We start from the raw sequence: 20362 nt of genomic DNA on the forward strand, positions 1-20362 counted from the left end.
GTTCCCATTCATAGGTTTCGAGTGGTCCTATCTTTTGGGGGCCCCCATTCAACCCACGGCAGTTGGGAACTGAGGTAAGAAAGAGGTCTTGGCCTGCTCTCTGGGATTTCAGACCGCGTCTTAGAATTAACCATTCTCAAAATAAGTAGTTAGCAATAGTGCCTGGTGTGGAGGAGTCTGTCCCGTCCTGCAGGTGGGCCATTCCTCGCTGCTTCCTGATGGAGGAGGGGCACATGGCCAGGACGGGGAAGTGACAGCGCACTGCCCAGGAGTGGCGAGCCCCTCGGCTGGGCACCGCTCTTCCATCGCCGGGGAGGGAGGCCATCTCTTTCCAAGTAGAATCTATTTGCACCAAATCTCTTATTTTTAATAATGCAAATATTCCTCACTAATCCTGAAACTTCCCCATTTTATGTTAGCTCACTCACCTCTTATTTTAGGTGACCTCCAGCCACAAACATGCACGCATGCACACACGAACACGCACGCACACGCACACGCACGCGCACGCACTGATGCTGCCTCGTGGGAGGATGGGGTTGAGCAGGCATCCCCTTCCTTTCCCAGGTGGCTCCAGGAACAGCTGAGTCCTTTTCTGGCCCTGGACTCAACACCCCCCACCCCAGCTTGGCCTCACAAAGGGTTTCTTTTACCCATGAGACCCCAAGAATTTGCATGTTCCAAAGCTTGGGTCAGTCAAATGCAAACTGTTCTATGCAAATATTTTGAGAGCTATTTAGGTCACTTCTCCATTTTTTGGTGAGGGTGGGTTTGCTGCAGTCTTCTGTTCTGACCCTGCCACCTCCGCCCTCGACCCGACTTCTCCCTCCTGGTTCTTCCAGCTGCTTTTGCGCACAAGCCCCTCCCCACGTCCCAGAATCTACAGACTGCGGGTCTGAAAGAGCGCCCGGGAAATGGCTTATACCCCTGTCTTGGCCAGGATGCTGTGCAGCAGGACCTCTCAACACCTGGTGTGGACGCGGAGGGAGGCTTAGCAAAGTCTGCAGACGTTGTGGTTGTCACAACTTTGGGGGACTGCCATTAGCATCTAGGGGGTAGAGGCAGGGAGGGCGCTCAGCATTCTCCAACACATGGGACGGCCATCAGGAAAGAGTTCTCTGGCCCCAGATGCTCACAGTGTTGGACGGGAAGGCATGATCTAAACCAACCTGACCTGTGGGCATCACGGCCCGTGTCGACGATATCGGGGAGGGGCTGCAAAGCCTGTCAAAAGACAAGCCCTTCTGGAGGAATCCCCAGGCTCCTCTGACTTTGTGGGGGGTGTGCCCCCCTTCTGGGTCTGACCCGCTGCTTGCCGGGGGGTGGGGAAGGTGGCTGGCCCACGGGACCTCAGGTCCCCTCCCCCAAGGACACTTGGCCCCATGCTGGTCTGTCTCCCCCTTCTCTTCCTCCTCCTCTGAAGCCGGAGGCCCATTTCTGAGATGTCCTTTGACGTGCTGTGGTGTTGGGTCTCCTCTTCCCCGGGAAGGAGAGATGGTGGGTGGCAGGGGCTCTTACCTGGTGGGTGGGGGGTTGTTGACACAAAGGAGGTGACATGTCACTGTGCCCCTAGTTCTCCTGCCAGCCTGGGCCCTGCTCGGCAATGGGCAGGTGCCCTTCCCTGCCCAGGGATTTGCAGACCAACCAGCAGGGCGGCCCCGACCAATGGGGCCGAGTGCTAATAGCAACAGAACAGGGCGATCCGACAGGGGCAGGAACCACTGGGCGGGCAGGTGGAAGCACTGGGCTAATCCACGCGGGACCCTTACTGCCAAGGAGGTCCCAGGCACCAGTCTGGCCGGGGATGGGGAGGGGCTGCACAGGTCCCGTCAGGGAACCTGAGGTCTTGGTGTGTGACCGCAGGCTCCTGCCAAAGGTAGTAGACGCTTCCCTCAGCTTCTCCCAGAGGACCGGCTCCTTCCAGAGAGGACAGGGGTGGGACCATGCAGCCCGCTGCCCCAGGCCTCCGTTAGCACGGCGGGGGCTCTGCTCCTGGCCATGGCTGAGGCCAAGCGTGTCTGTCCTGGGCACGTCACTCACATGGTAACGGCTGACAAAGGACCCCATCATTTTGTCCTCTGGTTGCGGTGCGACTTCATGGATGGAGAGCTGCTTCCTCCCCCCCTTGTCTTCCTCTGAGGGAAACTTCTTGGTTCTTCTTCATTCCACCTGCTCCAGGTCCCCCCACGGGTCACTTCTGAGACCCCATCACTCGGGCCCGCTTGCAGGGCCATTCCCCGAGGGCAGAGCTGCAGGAGGTGGGAGGCAGGGAGGGCCGCTGCAGCCCCCAGCTTCCCTGGGCTTGGGGGCTCTGTGACCCAGGCATGGTTTCGCATCCTGTAGCTGCTGCCTCTGGGGATTCCCCTTACAGCAGCTCAGCTGGACATCTGGGTGGAATTCTGCTTGCGAGGGGGGGTAGGAAAGGCAGGGGGCCCCCTGCAGAGTGGAGGGTCAGGCCCCAGGAGCTGGGAGGGGAGGGGCAGGAAGTAGAGGCATGCAGGGAGGCTGGGTGCACAGGGTCCGCGCCTGGGAGAGGCTTCTGGGGAGAGGACAGTCTTGAGCTGAGTTGCTTTTGAAATATGTACAAATTCTCTTTGGTGTTTATAAGATCAGCTGAGATCCTGAGCTCAGATAGGAGTGACCTTGTCATAGGAAGAGGGCAGCAAGGGAGAGAGGCAGGCTGCATAAGCGCAGGGCTGGAGAGGACCCACCTGAGGGCTGGAACTCGCTCCCTGCGGGCAGACGACACCTCGTGCTGGCCGTAGGAGAAGGGTGGGGGGCAGGGAGTCCAGGGCCAGTAAGAGAGGAACGGGCTCGGCCATGGCCTTTTGAGACACGCCCCCCCTTGCACCACAACAGGGGGCAGTGCTGGCAAAGGGCATAAGGCCGGGCAGGGAGGCAGAGGGGGCAGGGAGAAGATGGCAGGATTGCCAGTGGCAGGGGAGAGTGAGGGGATGCTGAGGACACTTCCAACGTTTCTCTATGGATGACTTGTTAGGGGACCCTGGGCTTCTGGTTGGTACCATTAGGCCATTCACCAAGCCCTGGAATATGGGGGACCGACAGTGAGTTTGGGGCGTGCACCCGTGGGACCCCTGCCTCGGGGGCTGGGGAGCTGCTGGGTGGCTGCAGCTGGGGGTTGATGACCGCACGCTGGCCAAGCACCCGATGCACGGTCATCTGCACAACAGCTCGAGACAGTACTTGCTGTCTCCTCTTGGCGGGTGAGGCAGCAAGGCTCAGAGAGGTCTCCTAGTGTGCTCGAGGCCTGTTTGCGCTGCTCGCTGTGGGGCAGAGGGCTGGCCAGGCTCTCCACTCACCTGTCCCGGGAGCGGGCTGCGGGGCCCGAGGACAGGGAGGTGTGAGCCCATGCACACAGCAGAGGGGAAGTGCACCGAGCAGGAGGCCTTAGCCACACCAGTTTCCCAGAGCACCCCCGGCAGCCGCAGGGGCGGGGCTGGGGACCAGCAGGACTGTCAGAAGTCCCTTCCAAGCAAAGGGGAGCTCAGGACTCCCAGGACTCCGAAACCAGCAGAGGCAGCGGAGCGGGGGGGGGGGGGCGCAGGGGGGCAGCTGAGTGGCCGGGAAAGACTACGAGGTCACATTCCCGTCCAGGCAGGTAGCACGGCCCGGCCTGTGGCTGACCCCACGCAGCCAGGTTGACAGCAGGATCCAGGTGAGTAGCCCCAGGTGACACTGGGCCCACCGGGCCAAGAGGCTTCAGAGCTGAGGGCAGGAGCCTGGGGAGCTTCCTGGGGACCGTCCCGGGGCTGCCACAGGCCGGCTGGCACTTTGCGGGTTCTTTTTTTTTTTTTTTTTAATTTTGGTCAATTCAGAGCTAGGTATTTTATTTACGAATAGTGTCCTTTGGAACCTTAACACTGACTCAGGCCCTATGCTAACGCAAGTACTTATTTGATCGCCTGCGTATGTATAGAACTCTATGGAGTGGTTCTTTTTTTAATTTAATTTTTTATTTATGTATATTTTTTTATTAGTTTCAGAGGTAGATTTCGGAGATTCATCAGTTGTGTACAACACCCCGTGCTCATTGCATCACGTGCCGTCCTTAATGCCCATCCCCCAGTTACCCCATCACCCCACCCCCTCCCTCCAGCAACCCTTGGTTGGTTCCCTAGAGTTGATGTCTCTTATGGTTTGCCTCCCTCTCAATTTTCATCTTATTTATCCTTGGTGCCCTTCTGCAAGCCAGTGCATGTATTGTTTGCAGTCACCCACAGTGACAGGCCCAGGGGGGGTCCCCTGGAAGGTTTGGGCACGTCACAGCCCTGGAATCTTTCAATGGGCACTTATGTGGGGAAAGGGTCTTTGCAGGTATAATTAATGGAAGGATCTCGACATAAGACAACCCTGGATTATCTGGGTGGGCCTACAATCTGATAAGTGCCCCTACGAGGGACACACAGGGAGAGACGAAGAGGCAGAGGCCGCCACAGCCGAGGGCTGTCGGAGCCACCGGACGCCGGACAAGGCGGGAGGCCTCCTGTCCTGGAGCGTCTGCAGGGAGCAAGCCGTGTGGACACCTTGACAGCAGGCAGAGAGCGCGCACTGCTGTTGGAAGCCACCACGTAGATGAGAGTTTGTCAGGGAACCTCAGGGACACCCGCCGCGTCTGGGAAAGTGAGAACAAGCAAAATGCGTATTAGCCCGTGGAGTGAGCATTTTCAGGCAAAATAATTACTCAGGTTTTTGTTTTTTTTTTTTCATTAGAAAACCAAAGTGAAAGCCACATTCAGGTTCAGGGTTTATGTATATGTCGTGTCTCAGAGTACGTTGCCGATCCCCGTTAATCATAGGGAGCCATCTGGCCCAGACAGATAAGCGGCTGGCTCCGTCACTGCTCCATCCACAGCAAGCTCCCTTCCGCACCAGCTGCTTGGGCGTCCCAGCCAGGGGGCGGTGGAGATGAAGGAGGATGCCTCAGTCAGCTCGGGGTCCATAAGAACAATTTATTTTTCACACTTCTGGAGGCGGCAAGTCGGAGATCAGGGGGTTGTGGGGGGCCTCTCTCCCTGGCTTGCAGATGGCTGCCTTTTCCCTGTGTCCTCACGTGGTACAAAGAGAACCAGTCTCTTCCTCTTGTAAGGACACTAACCCCATCCTGGGACCCACACTCACGACCTCATCTAAACCCAGCTTCTTCCCAAAGTTCCCACCTCCAAATACCATCCCCCTGGGGTTAGGACTTCGACATGTGAATTTGAGGAGGGGGACAAAGTTCAGTCCATAGCAGAGGGCGTGTCCCTGCTGTTTAAGGTTCCTTTCAGAAAGTTGAATATAACACATCTGGTTCAGATTTGTTGGCTAAACTTTAGGCACATGGCCCTACGTAACTGCAAGAGAGGATGGGGAATATACCCAGCTGCACTGAGGGGTTTCTATTACAATGTGCTCAGATAAGAGTTTGGATTCAGACTTTTTCCCAATCATGATACCTCGTGGTCCAAAATGGCTGCTTGAGAGACAGTCATTACCTCTGCATTCCAGCCAAGAAGACATTCCTTACTTAGTCAGAGTGTAGTGTGTGGATATGGTCTTTTATCTACTTACAATGTACCCAGCTAAAAGCTGGGGTCCTTATTACTAATGGAAATGGATGGAAAGGGTGTTGGGGGGTAACTAGAAGTCTTTCCTACATCCACCTTTGGGTTGCCTCAAGGATCTTAGAGCCTGATGTATAATGGCACTCTCCTGTTCCCACACAGCCTGCTGTCTACACCACATGCTCCCAAGTGCATGGGCTCGGCTTTCCTTCCCCTTCTCGTCCCAGAATTCGCAACTAGTGAACAACAGGCAGTCACCAGCCTCGCATATGTTTGCTGAGCTAAGGTGAGTTGTACCAGGTGTGGGATCGGGAAGCAGAGGCTGGCGGTCGCTTTCTGACCTCAGGTTAACCTACCACCCATGCTAACGCCTGCCAACCCCCACCCCCCGGCCTTGCGTCTCCTTCAGTTTCAGAGTTTATGAGCCTGGCTCCTCTTAGCAGAGACTTTCCACTCCGTACCCCTCCGTAAAGTTTCAGAGCTCTTTCTAATAAACCCCAGATGGAGGGAATGTTTTGCCCGGCAGCAAGATCATGCCCTGGCATTCTTGAGACATTTAACAGCCAAGGATTGTCCAGAGCTGGGAGAAGGCCATAAAGGACAGACACCGGGTCTCAGGAGGTGACAAGGAACGGGGAGCAGGGAGGGACCATTGCTCAGCCATCTCTCTGCAGCCAGGGGTTTCCAGATGACTCAGCCTGCCCTGTGGGCTCTCGCCTCCTTTATCTGCTCCGTGCTGGGCAATGTGACTCAACCGTGCGCTGCTGAAACTGCCCCGAGCGTGCGGGGTGGTAAGACTGTCCTTGCGCTCCACCGCCTCCAGACGGTAGCGTGCGTCCGCGGAGCGCAAATGGATGGTCATCACTCGCGGGCGCATACGTTTGAGCCGTCAGTGCTAGGTCTGCAAGGCCCAACCTTGAAAGGAGCCGTGCACATCGCAGGGGTCCTCAGGGTGTAGTGGCCAAACCCTGCAGGAAAGCCCCACAGTTATAATAAGCTTTTTCATGACGGCCTTGGGAGGAATTAGAAATATAATTTTTCAGGCACTTACGAAATACCCAGTAATTAGAGCTTATGCACATTAAAGGGGCATGCCGTGAGATTTGTGGCCCCCTTTTTAAAGGAACCAGTTTATAAATTAAAACAATAAAATATGTCCAAGGGAGCGTTAGCCCCATGGTGTTTTCAGTGGCTTCTCTCTCCAGTTCTAGAAAACTCTACCACCGGAGGAAACCAAGGAGAATCTGCCCCTGGCTCATCATCAGAACATTCGAGGCTGTTTGGCCAGATGGAGATGTAAAATTATTATGCGTATTCCCAAGGCGGGGAAAGAGCCTCACGGTTAGCGCTCACCCTGGCAACGTGCCCACTTGAATCAGCTCAGCATAAAACAGGGGGTGGGGGAAATGTGCTCATCCTTTCCAGGTCCTGATGTCGAAATTTAAGTAGCAGGAGGGTTTGCTATTGCATTTCCAGCTCGTAAAATGAGATGCAGGTTGAGGCTTGCATGGGGCTGTGGGGAGGGGCAGTGCCAGCACAGGAGACCCCGTCCCCATCCACAGATGGGCTTGCCGCCTGCCCCCGCCTGCCTCCAGGGGTGGGCTGAATTGTGTCCCCCCAGATGTTGACATCCTAACCCCCGGTACCTGTGAATGGGACCGTAGCTGGAAATAAGATCTTTGCAGATGGCCAGGTTAAGATGAGGCCATCAGAATGGCCCTAATCCTGTCTGATGTCCTTATAAAAAGGAGACATTTGGACACAGAGACACACACACGGAGGGACAATGATATGAAGATAGGGAGAACGCAGCCACCTACAAGGAACCCCTAGGGCTCCCAGAAGCTGGGAGAGCCCGGAGCAGGGCCCTGGGAAGGACTTCTGGCCTCTGCACCGTGAGACAGAAATGTTAGTGTTTGGGCCTCCCAGCTTGTGACGCTCTGTCACAGCAGACCCCGGACCCTCACCTACCCTAGCTGATGGGACCCAGTGTTACTAGTTTCCTTCTCTGTGACCCGGCCCTCGGCCCCCCCAAGAGAGCCCACCCCAGGCTCCTGCTCATGCCCAAGCCTTCTGGGCCACTGCTGGGAGGTGAAGTCACTTCCTCAGCCCCACCCTGGCGCAGGGGCACAATTCAGAGCTCCTTAGGGTCCCTCCACCTGCCCCCCCAGTGGCAGTGTTGTCTGCCAGCATCATCAAACTTGGACACCGCCCATGGTGAGGGTGCTTGTGTCCTCCGGAGCTCTTAGCATCCCAGTCCCAGCCAAGGCCCCCCTCCTCTCCCGCCCTGCTCCCCCCTGCACCCATCCGGCTCCTTTCTGAGCATGCTTACCCTGGGGGGTGGGGATAGAGCGCAGGAGGCTGCTGGCTTGATTTTCGGGAGGCCAGGGGCACGTTGGTAAATACCCCGGGCCCTCTGATCCCTCAGCAGCAGGTTATGGAGGCTGGGGCTCAGGGTCCTGTTCCCTGCGTTGCCTCGTGGGGCTGCCCTGACTCTGCATTCAGACCGTCCTTCCCAGTGACTTTCCCCAACACAGAGTGGGGACTCCTAGGCCTCCATGTCCCCAGCAGCTGTCATAGCCACCCCTCCCTTAGAACTCGAGATGGGGCCCTGGCCTGGGTCCATGTTCCGGAGGCCCCTCCTTCCCACAGGTCAGGTGGGTGCCCAGTAAGGGCTCTAGTCCCTCTTTCCAATCCCCTGCCCTGACCACGTTCTGGTCTCTACCCGGGCCCCTCTGGCGTCGGCCCCCTCTCTGGAGGCAGGGGGTGGGGCGCAGTTGTGCCCTCGGAGGTAAGTGCTCTGGGGGCGGGAGCTGGCCGGGCTGGGACAGGAGGCCTGTGGGGGAGGGGCTGCACCTTCACCCTTGCTTCCAACCCCTGAGTCCCCACACAGAAGTGCAGGGGGTTTCGGGGTTTTCACACTTAGGGACAACCCAACACCTGGCTGGAGAGGTCAGCCCTGGAAACTGGCTCAAAGCTGCAGCTGTCAGCGTCGGCCAGGGCCCTCCAGGCCTCCTCCCGGGGCGGCGGTGCCCCTGCGCCTGGCCTCTTGGCCGGAGATGCTCGTGGGCGCCAGGGAGGGGACGGGGCTCTCTGCAGGCCGTGCACAGGCCAGCTGGGCTCTGAGGCTGTAACTTCCCAGCCCAAACAGAAAGAGTGACCCCTGAGCCAACAGAATTATCGGCGGCCTTGGAGGTCCAGCCGGGGGCCAAATGGCAGCCTTCCTGGGGCAAGTCCACGGTGTGTGGCCAGTGGGCAGGATGACTAATCACAGGGTCCTGGCAACTCTCCAGGGTGCCAGGAGGCCAGGTATTATTCTGGAGGCTGTGGAGTCAGGGTGGGTGTAGAGGGCCGAGGTGGGTGGGGAAGGGATGGGGCTGTCGCTGCAGACAGAGGGATGTGGCAGGGGGACCCCTGGGCCCGAGCGTCATGTGGCAGCATCCGAAGCATTCGGGCCGGACACTGGAGATCTCCAGTGGGAAGGAGGAGGGGTGTGGGCATCAGCTCTGGGAGGCCAGGGCCCCCTGTGTGCGCGCTGACCAGCCGAGCGTCTGATGGCTCCTTCCTACCACAGCAGGGCCTCCTGTTGTCTCCATCACTGAGAAGACAGTGAGCCCACGGAGCCCCCTCCGGATGAAGCCTCAGGGGAGCTCCACCGGTCTGTGGCTCCCCGTGACCTTTCTTCTCTCGGTCTCCTGCTCCTGTGCACAGGCACGTGCCCCTTCCCTGCTGGAGAGCGCTCACCCCGTTGCCTATCCTCAGGGGATTCCCCAAGATGCGGACGCCGTGAAGATGGCGGTGTGAGCGGACTCAAGCGGGTTTGGTCGGGCACAGCTCTCAGGGTGACTGTGGCCCCAGGGCTTTGAGCACCTGGAGCTCAGAGACCCGCACAGCCCCACTGTCTGATCAGGGGTGCTGTGGAAGTTAGCCTGTGTTGGTGAGCAGACACCTTGGCCTGCTCTGTGGCCCGGGGATCCCAGCAGTCTGTCCCGTAGGTGCTCCGGCCCCCATGGGGCCTCCCGAGTCAGGAGCACCAGTCACCAGGACACCCGACCCGTGCTGGACGCACTCCTCGGGTCCCAGTCCGAAGTGTCCCCACCCACATACCTTCAGTACCATTCATTCACCAGAAGAGCCCTTTCTGATGTTCCTCTGCTCACGAGCTGCTGATTCCACAGGAGACCCTGGTACACAGTCCCGTGCTCATTACCGTGGCTGCAGGGCTGAAGGAGGTGGGACAGCGAGCTCCTCGCCCCTCCATGGAGGGTTCTGTGATACCAGCACTGCCTCTTCCTCCCCAGGCTGGGTTCTTGTCCTGGGCCCCGACAGCCCTGATACCTAAAAAGCACGTATTTGAAGCAAATGGCAGCCCATCTGGAGCAGCAGGAAGATTCCAGAAATGCAAGCAAAGTTCTGGCACTCATTATCGCTGGTCTCCTTTTCCCGAGTAGAGGGTGTGGGGCCTCTCCCCAGCTCTGTCTGTCTCTCTGTCTTCAGCCTCTCTCTGAGATGGGAATGAGGCTCAAGGACAGCCGAGCAAACTGACATGAGCAGCGGCAGCCCAGGGTCCGAAGCGCCACTGCTCCCCGCCAGGCTGAACGAAGGACCCGCAAGTCTCTAGAACTTAGGATGGCACCTGGCACACAGTACCTGCTCACTGGATGGATGATGGATGGATGGATGGATGGATGGATGGATGGATGGAAGGATGGATGCGTGGATGGACAGAAGGATGGGTAGATGGATGGATGGATGGATGGAAGGAAGGATGGATGGAAGGACAAACCCTGAGGACATTGTGGGTCACCTACTTCCTCCTCAGGCTGTGACCTCTCATCCGCTGTGACTCAGTCCCACCTGCTCCCTGTCCTCCAGGCCCTAAACATCCAGTCCTGCGCTGTGGCCCGCTAACAAGGACGCAAGAGCTGGGTGTCCTGCCAAGGAGTGTGCGCCCTGCCTGCCTCCCGTCTGGCTCACCCGCCTGGGCCGGAGGCAAAAGCCTCTGTGTCGCTTCTTAATGGTCTTCTTTGTCCGCCTGGCTCTGCACTTGCAGCCAGCCGGTGTGGCTGCTGAGCGGCCGCATGTCGGTCATTCAGGCGGCAGGTCGCCTGTGGAGCTGGACGGCTTCCTGCTGCCCTGGGGAGCCAGCCTGAGACGGACGCCTGCTGGTGCTGAGGGGAGGCGCTGCCGGGGGCGCTGGGGCCGCACCGCGCTGCATTTTCAGTGTCTTCCTCAGTGTCTTCTTAGCTGCAAATGCAACCGACTGTACCACTGCCCAGGTGGGCCCGGGGCCCCGAGGAGGGGAGGGGGTTGGATGGCTTCCCTGCCCGTCTGTCTGAGGGGTGCCTGCTCCCTTTCCACAGCCTTCCCGACCGTCACTCGCGGCAATGTCACGGGGAGGCCCGCCCCCTGCGTCCCCAGGCGTGGTTCTGGGACAATGACCCTGAAACACTGGCCCACTTGGGGGGGCGGTCTGCCCGCACACCGGAGCCAGGCAGTCACCAGATTCCTGGGCCATGTTCCCAAGACCCTGCAGGGGGCCTGAAGAGGCTGTGCCTTCCAAGTTGTTTTCCGTCACTCCCGGGGACTCACCGGCAGGAGGTCTGGGAGCAGGACGGCTTCAGGAAGGATGCGGGGAGGGGAGGAGCATGGCCTGGTGCAGAGGCCGGCCCCCAAGGACAGGGGCAGTGCTTGACCCATTCCTGCTGCCGGTGCTATTCTGAGCTCCTTAGCTGTCTGAGCCCTGCAATCCAGAGGCACAGGACGTTAGGCAACTTGTCCAAGGTCACACAGGAGCTGGGTTAGAGGCCCAGCACTGCCCACCCCACAAGCACTGTGATAGGACAGGCAGTGACCGGCACAGCTTTAGATAGGAAGGTCAGGGAGGACTGCTCGGAGGGAGTGACAGAGCAGAAAGGCCTGCAGCCTCTAAGCTCCTTTCCAGCGAGAGAACCCCGACACCCACTGCTCCACAGGGGGCGGGTCCACAGAAGGCCCCCAGCTTGTCTGAGCGGGGACAGCATGGAGACACCCTGCTTCTGAGGCGACAGCCCCATGGGGAGATGAGGCAGGATCTGGGAGGCCCCCCCGGACGAGCCCCAGGACATGAGCTCAGCCTGGGGCTCTATCCTGAACATCGTCTTCCCAAAGACAAGTTGACCACTTCCATTGTTGGCCGTCCCTGTCCTGGCTCTTGCAGGGCCATGCTGCTCCACTCCTGCGTTCAGGACCTGGAGCCCACGCAGCAGACGTCCTGTCCCAGGCCGCCCCCTTAACCAAAGATCTGCCCCCTTCCAGCGCCCTCTGCCCCTGGAGAGGGCAGGTGGTCTTGCTAAGCCGCCCACACAGACAGAACGGAACAAATCAGTTGCCCGATTCTCCTGCCCGGCGTGACCAGCGTCCTCGCCCCCGTGCTTGGACACAAGCCATTCAAGCCACCGAGCCTCCTGCTGCTGGTGTGTGTGAGCGCGCTGAGGCGGCCATGACCAAGCGCCACTAACAGGGGCTTCAAACAGTCGAAATCTATTCTCAGGCCACCCGGAAGCCAGACGTCTGAGAGCAAAGCGACAGGGCTGCGCTCCCTCCTGAGGCTCCGGAGGGGCGTCCTCTCTGCCTCCTCCTGCACCTGGTGGACATCGGTGTCCCCAGCTGGGGGTCACACTGATCCAGCTCCTCGCTGACCACGCGGCCCCTCCCTGCGGGCCGCTAAACCTCCCTCCGCCTTCCTGGGAGGGCACATGTGAAGGGGCGGCCCCCAGGAGCCCCACCAGTCGTGCGTGGGAGCACGGGGGTGCCGGGACCCTGACCTCCTCTATCTCCCGGGGAAGGGTGCGGCAGACCCGATCTCCCCGCCCTGCAGAGACCCTGTGGTGCGTCCCCAGCACTGTCCCCCGTAGGCCCCAACACCCCTGTCTGACCGCAGCCTCCCGGGCACTCCGGCGGGGTTCGGCGTCACTCCCTCCGCACAGGGACGCATCAGGATGCTTCTGGTTGGGCCAGGACTTCAGGAGGACGAAAGTGGCAGGGAATTTAAACGTTCCCGTGCCCACAGCTCGGCAAGGCTTCAGGTCACTCTCAGCCTGTGTCCCCGTGGTCCCTGTGCTTCAAACTTGTGAACTGGGCCCCACTTCACCTCAGTGCCTCCCCTCCATCCCCGCACAGCCGTGTGTGCACGTGCGTGTGTGTGCGCGTGTGTGTGCAAGGTGTAGCAGCCCAAACCCTGCAATCCCCACATGGACCTGCCCTCTCGGCCCAGGCGGTGCTGTGAGGCTCGCAACCCTTCCCTGTGCACCCTGGGAGGGAGGGGCACACGCACAGACACACAGGCGTGCACACCCCTCATGCACACCAACACACACACACACACACAGCCAGGGGGTTTGAGCAAGCACCCTCCCTTGACCCGTGTCCCACACTCAGACAGGGGTCCTGCCGTCCATGCTGCAGGCCGCTCTGGGCAGGTCACCGGGACATGTATGTGTGGGGCCCCACAAACTGTCAGGAGGTCTCAACACCCCCTTGGGGTCCCCACACCCTGTGCCGGCACCTTGCAAACGGTGTGGGGTATCTCAGTGTTCCCTGAGCCCTCTCAGCCCCTGGGGCTTTTGTACCAAAGGGGCCTCGAGGGACCCAGGACCACCGGTGCTGGACTCGCCCCTGCCTCCGCCACACGGGCCAGGAGAGGGTGAGTCCCCACACACCCTGACGTCAGCCTTCCGGGACAGGAAACGCGGAGCCGGCATCCGGAGAGTCCGTCCACTGCTGGCCCGCCGCACCTCTGGACGAGGAGGGCTGGGATTGCCCCTCTGCCCCACGAAACTCTCAGAGCAGTCCCCTTCCCTCCCCTCCCCTCCCCTCCCCCAGTGGTCACCAAACATTCTCGTTCACTCAGAGGGACCACCCCCAACAAGGGCAGAGCTGGGGGGACCTGGGGTGACCTGGTTCCTCCGTCTCCCCAGGGACCAAGGTCGGGTCAGCATCAGGCCATGCAGGGCAGGGAGCTACCCCACCCATCCCCCAATTTTGAGTCAGGCTTCAAGTAGGCACTCAACTAAGATCCTGGTCCCTGAGGAACCTTCTGGAACGAACGCCTGGGTGTGCGGCTGGTCTCCTATGCACCGCTCCATTGCTCACAGGAACTCAAGGGACTTCTCCATGCTCAGACCTGCGTTCTCTTGGGAAGTCCCCACTTCGAGGACCAGGGAGACCCGGCTGTGAATGTCCTCTCCAGGGCAGTTTGTAAGCACAGATCCCGAGGGGAGGCCACAGGTGTTTAGAGGCCCGGAATCTTCCAGCTCCTGACGGCCGCCTCCCTGCAACCACACGGTGGGGGGGGGGGGGGGGGAACTGGGCCCCTCGGACCTTGAAGCTCAGCAGAACCCCATCACCCCGGGGGCTGGTCTCTACGGATTCCTGGGCTCTGCCCAGGCAGACCGCAGGGGAAGCCCTGGGGCGTGGCTCAGGCAGCTGCTTGGCCAGCCAGGTCCCCAGGTTCAGCAGTGTGTCTGGGGCTGGATCCCAGGGGTGCCGCTGCTCACCAGGGGTCAGCTCAGCGTGGAGCTTCAGTTTCCTTTCCTTTGAAGTGTCAGTTACACCCACGCTGGGCGTAAAGCTCCGGGTAGAACGCTCAGGATACGGCAGGTATCAAACCAGTAACACCGACAGCCATACAGCAAACACGGGAAATCACACAGAACAAAAGCAGAAATCACCTTCAGTTCTACCATCCGTCAGATAGAAGTGGAAAAATTCTAGTGTACTTTCCTCCAGCTTACCTCATATAGTATCATATAACAATCACAAATTGGGATCGTACTGCTGCCCTTTGTAACTGTCCTTTAGGAAATTTGGATTTTTCTCAAATGTTCCCCCTCACAGATTTATAACAATTATAGTTAATGTGTTAGAATCTGTGCATTTGCAAGATAATTTCCTAAGGCTAAATTTCTAATAGAAACCCACAGAAGCCTTCATGTGCCCTCCCTGTTTTCAAATGCGGGTCTGTCCCCCCTTCCAGGCCCAAGGTGTGGCATCGCGGTCGCTGGAGAGTGGGGTGCTGAGCCAGGAAGTGTCGAGCTCGGGGGAATTCTTTTGGACTTGTTGTTTGCCCCACACACCAGTTAGCTGGGTCACTGAGCCGCCTGCCCGCTGCGCTGTCCTTTCTGAGAGAAGGCACGTGGGACACGGAGGGAACCACATCAGAACACATGAGCCTGGAGCCCCAGGCACGAGCAGGCAGTGAGGGGGCTGGAGCCGGGAAGGCAGGGTCTGGCGGTCCTGGGTGCAGCCTGGTCCTTGGCCGTGCAACCCGGCTCAGGATTAAAGGAGGGTGTTTGTGGCACAGACACCCCAAAGCCCCAGGCCTATCCCTCCCTGCCGCCCTGTCTCTGTGTGAAGTCTCCAGCTCCTGGCCTCTGCCCTGGGTCAGGAAGTTGTACCTGGAGGTGTGACCAGGGACGCACACAGGGGCAGGGGACGAGGGATGCACACAGGGACAGCTGACCAGGGACGCACACCGGGGCGGAAGACGGTGTGTAGGTCAACCCAGGAGAGCCCTGGGGACCAGAAGCGCTTCCTTCTGTACTCACCAGAATGATGCAGGGCCTCCAACAGTCGGAGAGGCAGGGCCCTCCCTGTGCCCAGCACTTGACCTCTTTCCACTGTGAAAGTGTCCAAGCATACACAAAGCAGGATGGCCTCCGTCCTCTCGGTATCTGGTGCACACACACCACGGCCTCTCCTGCAGCCTCTGCGCCGTGGGCCGCCACACTGACCGCAGTAGGGCTTCTCCGTGGTGTGCTCCAGGACCAGTTTACTCCACGGTTGGCTTGTCGGGGGGAGAGAGTACACAAACTCCCCTCAGTATTGGCGTGTTGGGTCTCTTCCAGTTCTTGTCGTCTGGAACTGCCCTCCCTTTGCTTCTTTCACGCCAAGGCATATTCAAGAAACCAGGTCCAGAGTCCCTCATTCAGGATGTCTTTTGTCATCAATGGTGACCTTGAACCCCTCCATCTTCTATTCTCTGTGATTCCCTGCAAATGAGGATCAAGATCTGAAGGTTCCATTACATCCAGACTCACCGGCCCAGGCATGGCCGCCAGCCCCGAGCAGGGGTGCAGGCGGTGGCACCCGGTCCCGCCCCTGCGACCCACGAGGGACTCTGGCCACCCAGAGCCTCCGTTCTAGTCCGCTCACCTCTGAGCTTGAAAGCCCGCCCACGATGGTGGCCTGAGTCATCACGTCGTGAGGGCTGGAAGACAGCGGGCCTCCATGTCCCATCGTTCATTCTAGATTGAGTAGCTAGAGCTTTTTGTGAAGAAGAGCCTTCCACGCTATCACTTGGGGCTCTTTGGTTACCCCGAAGAGAGCCTGTACAGGAAGATGAGGTCAACGCGGAATTCATTTCCTTCCGTTCTTCAGTTACCAGTTTCTGGGAGTAGGGGATCCAGACGAAAATTTCCTTGAAGGGAACAAGAGAGGTTAAAAAAAATTTTTTTTAATTTCTTTTTTAGGATCACGGGGAGCGGATGGATTGCATATATGAAACGTGTTTGGTCAGGTGCGGCAGTGGCTCCCCTGATGCTCCTGCCAGGGAGAGGACCGTCAGGTGGCTGTTGGTGGGACCTTGCTTGGCTGTGACACTTTCCTTGCTTCTGGCACAAGATGGACCTGGGGCCCACCATGTCTCCATTTCACCCATGAGCTTTTTTTTTTTTTTTTTTCAAGATTTTATTTATTTATGTGACAGAGAGACAGCCAGCGAGAGAGGGAACACAGCAGGGGGAGTGGGAGAGGAAGAAGCAGGCTCCCAGCGGAGGAACCCGATGTGGGACTCGATCCCGGAACGCCAGGATCACGCCCTGAGCTGAAGGCAGACGCTTAATGACTGGACTACCCAGGCGCCCCAACCCATGAACTTTTTAAAAGGGGGCAAGGTGTTCAGAGACCCAAATCCAGGTACTTGGTGCTGGATTTTGTGGTCATTGCTTCCTGTCCGTCTGGTGCGGTGACAAGAGCTAGGAAATGTGCATTCTGGTTGTAAAGCCTGAGATTACATTAACATTTCCAGTTCAAATTTAGAATTGCGGGGTTGTATGCAACTGATCTGATTCTGATTTGTATTCCTTTCCTCTCACACTGATAACTAGTTCCTCACATCATTCGTGTAATTACTTATTGGCATTATCTTAGAAAGTACAAAAAATGTCGAATAACAATGTCAGATTTCATACTAACAGTAAGACTTACTGAATGACATTTATAATTTCTTTGTTGCCTTTTGTCCTTAAAAAACATCCCATTAAAAACAAAGAGTCTAAATACTGTGCTCCAAAGTCCTTTGAAATAAATCTTTCCTTTGGTTTTGTTACAAACTTTATATAAATTTATAGAAAGTGGTGGGTTTTTTTTTTTTGGTAAGGATACTTTCTTTTTCAATTTAAGTTTATTTTTTGAATATGAAAACATTTACATAGTTCTGAAGTCAAACCCTGTGAGATTACAGAGAACGTCCGTTCTGGTCCCCGCCCCTGCGGCCGGCACAGTCCTCCTTCCCCACGGGACATGAGCACGCGGAGCATCTTCAGTCCTAACGAGGCGACTCAGGTGGGCTCCTGGACGGCTCCGGGTGTGGGCTGGTCCCCAGAAAGAGCAGCGGTGACTGGACGCGCAGAACTTTCAGGCCCCCCCGCGCCCCCCAGTTCTGCAGGGAGGGGGAGGGGCTGGGAATGGAGTCAAGGAGCCATCGAAGGCCTAGGTGAGGAAGCCCCCGTAAATCCCGACAGTACGGGGTCCGGAGAGCGTCCCGGTGGGTGCGCACATCCACACAGAGAGGGTGACGCACCCCCACTCCACGGACAGGAGCTCCTATGCGCGAGGCCCTCCCGGACCCGCCGCATGTACCTCCCCCTCTGGCTGTTCTCCTGCACCCTTTATCACATCCCTTATTACGTAACAACCGTAAGCGTGTGTCCTTGAGATCTGTGAGTCGCTCCAGCAAATTCGTCGGACCCGAGGGGGGTTCGTGGGACCCGGATTTGTAGCCGGTGGTCGGAAGTGGTGGGTCCGCTGGGACCTGCTGCTCGGGTTGGCATCTGAAGTCGGGGGTGTGTGGGGGACAGGGGTAGGGTGTCATGGGCCTGAGCCTCCACCTGTGGAATCTGATGCCGTCTCTGGGCAGATGGTGCCAGAATAGAGTTAAATTGTAGGACCCCCAGCTGGGGTTGTGCAGAATTGCTTGCCGTGGGGACCAGAGCCCCCACGTTTGGTGACAGAGTGTCAGAAGCAAAGTGTTGGGCGTGCGTGGTAAGGGAGGCAGGAGAAGGGAGGGGTGGCTTTTCTAATACAAACACTAGAGCAAAGTTTCACTGCCCTCCCTGACTCTGCCCACCCGGAAATCACCATTTTTATTAGTTTCTGACTTATAATTCCAGGGTTTTAATTTTTTGCGAATATAAATAAACACAAAATATTCATAGTTTCACCCTCTATTACACAAAAGCCAGCACACGCCACATACTGTATCCCCCTTGATCCACTGCGTAGTGTCCTTACCGCTCCCTGGAGGGAGGGAACCGGCCAGCTGGGAGCGGGGCCGGGGAGTTTTGGGCACTCAGTGGTGAGCACAGAAGGCCTGGAGTTTCTAGGGAAGCTGGGCAGTGGAGGGGCGGGGCGGGGAGGGGTCTAGGCTGTGGCCCAAGTCCCACCCCAGCCGGCCTGGAAAAACCTCACCCTTTAGGGCATGTCCCTCACCTGTCGTGTGGGACTGTGGGACGGCACCGTGTTGAATAGGGCTCCCCCAAAGTCCGTGCGCACCTGGAACAGCACGGTGTGCCCTTATTTGGAAATAGGGTCTTTGCAGATGTCACCAAGATGAGCTCATAAGGGATTAGGGTGGGCCCTAACCCCAATGGCTGGTGTCTTCGTGAGACGAGGACACACAGGCACACAGGGAGAAGGCCATGTGACGGAGACTGGGGCGCTTGGACACAAGCCACAGAACACGGAGGAGTCCGGGTAACCAGCCGCAGCCGGGAGAGACAGGACCTGCCCTGGAACCTTCCGGGGAGCACAGCCCCGCCAACACCTGGGGCTCAGGCTCTGGTGTCCAGAGCAGAGAGAGAAGCGTGTGGGTTATGCCCCCAGAACGTGGCACGAGTGCCAGCAGCCCTAGGCCCGTGACAGAGAAGGGCTCATGTGTGAGGTCACTTTCGGCTCTGGACCCAGAGGACTACCCAAATTAAGTAGCACGCGGATGACAGAAACAGGCGCCCAGGGCCCCGCGCCCACGGAGACCGCCCCGGGTACAATCAGCTCCCTTGATGCTTGTAATCACTCAAGCGAGAACAGCGACTGTAAACAGACATTAAAAGATTCTCAATTACGCATGCATCTCCAGGGCAAAATTACATTTCCATAAACATTGCAGAAGCGGCTCAGAGAACGTGGCTGGTGGGGCAGCCTGCCCACCAGGCCCGTGGGCCGGCCCAGCCCCTCCCGAGCTCAGGCACCTCTCCGCGGGTGTGGTGGGACATTCCCTCCAGGGGGCCCGTCGCCCCAGACCCAGCAGTTCAAAGCCGGCCTCACCTCGTCTCCACTTCACGTTGCTCGCCCCGCCAGTGCACCTGCGTCCTCTCAATCCGCGCGTCCCTCCGCGTCTGCCCTGAGGCCGCCTCGGACACCCGCCTTCTGCTGAGTGACAGGCACCACCGTTGCCCCCAGAGAGTCGCTCGCCGCCTTGCCCTCGTCCTGGCTCTATCTCGCATCTGCACTCTGCAGCCGCTGCCTCCGACACCTTGTGGGTCAGCCCCAGGCCAAGGGCGTGCGCTGTTACCCAGCCGCGCATGGCCATCTGTGCACAGAGAGTCACGGAATTAGGACGGACAAAGCCGGGGTCAGTCGCCTGCCTGGCCCATCTGAATGCTGTTGTTGCGGGAGCCGGAGAGAGGAAAGCCTCTTCTGTGCGTGGGACGTGGCCTCATGCGCTATGGTTCCTGGGAGGGCCCGGTGGAGGCGGGCTACTGGGGGGAGTTATAGAACACCGCAGAATCGGCTCCTGTTCTGGGCTCCCCCAGGCGCAGACGCCTGGTAGCCCCACCTCCTGTCAGCCGGCCGGGGCCTCCAGCCGCACCCTGGGCCATTTGCCCACACAGGTACCCTTGACCCCCCTGTGGCTATCTCCATCCCAGGTGTCCCCAGGGGCATGTGGCTGCGGGTGGGGGGGTGTTAGGGGAAGGGAGACAGGTGGGGGTGAGCAGTCCCCCCACTGGAGGGACTCACAGACCTGCACAGGTTGTCACCGTGTTCGTGGGAATTCTTGGGACGAGGCGCTCGTGGTTTGGAAGTATTTTGTGCTGCTCTTAGTTCCAGGAATTAACTGATAAGGGTCCATTCTAGTCGCTTGCAAAGATTCTTTAGAAAATAGCTCAGCTGGACCAGCCTAGACAGGCAGTTTCAGAAGCAGTGCAGGGGTGAGGGGGTCTGCACATGTATCTGCCCAAAGCTGAGACCCTGTCCCCCACTTCTCGGAGCCAGGACGGCTTATCCTACCAGTACCGTCTCATTGGTTTGCTCTCCATAACCCTGCAGAGAACCCCATTTCAATACCTTGAGGATTACGTCGCCCAGTTGCACTCAGGATTCCTTTCGGTTGCGAGTGACAGGACCCCAAGCCAGGCTCATTTCAGAAAAGAAGAGAGTTTGCTGGTTGACTTAACTAGAACGTGTAAGGTGCAGCTAGCCTCAGGCACAGCTTCATCTAGGAGCTGGAAAGACACCACCGGCACCATCTTAACTCAGAC

The 20362-nt window shown here is 58.3% G+C and overlaps 1 long non-coding RNA gene across 1 annotated transcript; it reads right to left on the minus strand.

Annotated features, from left to right (window-relative positions):
* Positions 1 to 4498: 4498 nt before the first annotated feature.
* On the minus strand, positions 4499 to 19268 carry LOC123777487 (uncharacterized). The gene is made up of 5 exons (XR_015724288.1): positions 19149 to 19268; positions 15759 to 16023; positions 14102 to 15595; positions 11157 to 11307; positions 4499 to 10811 (listed from the first exon to the last, which is right to left on the minus strand). It is a non-coding gene; the product is annotated as an uncharacterized LOC123777487 (long non-coding RNA).
* Positions 19269 to 20362: the final 1094 nt, after the last annotated feature.

The sequence above is a fragment of the Ursus americanus genome, chromosome 4 (genome assembly GCF_024610735.1).
Source record: "Ursus americanus isolate L20-20 chromosome 4, mUrsAme1.1.p, whole genome shotgun sequence".
Lineage (NCBI taxonomy): Eukaryota > Metazoa > Chordata > Mammalia > Carnivora > Ursidae > Ursus > Ursus americanus.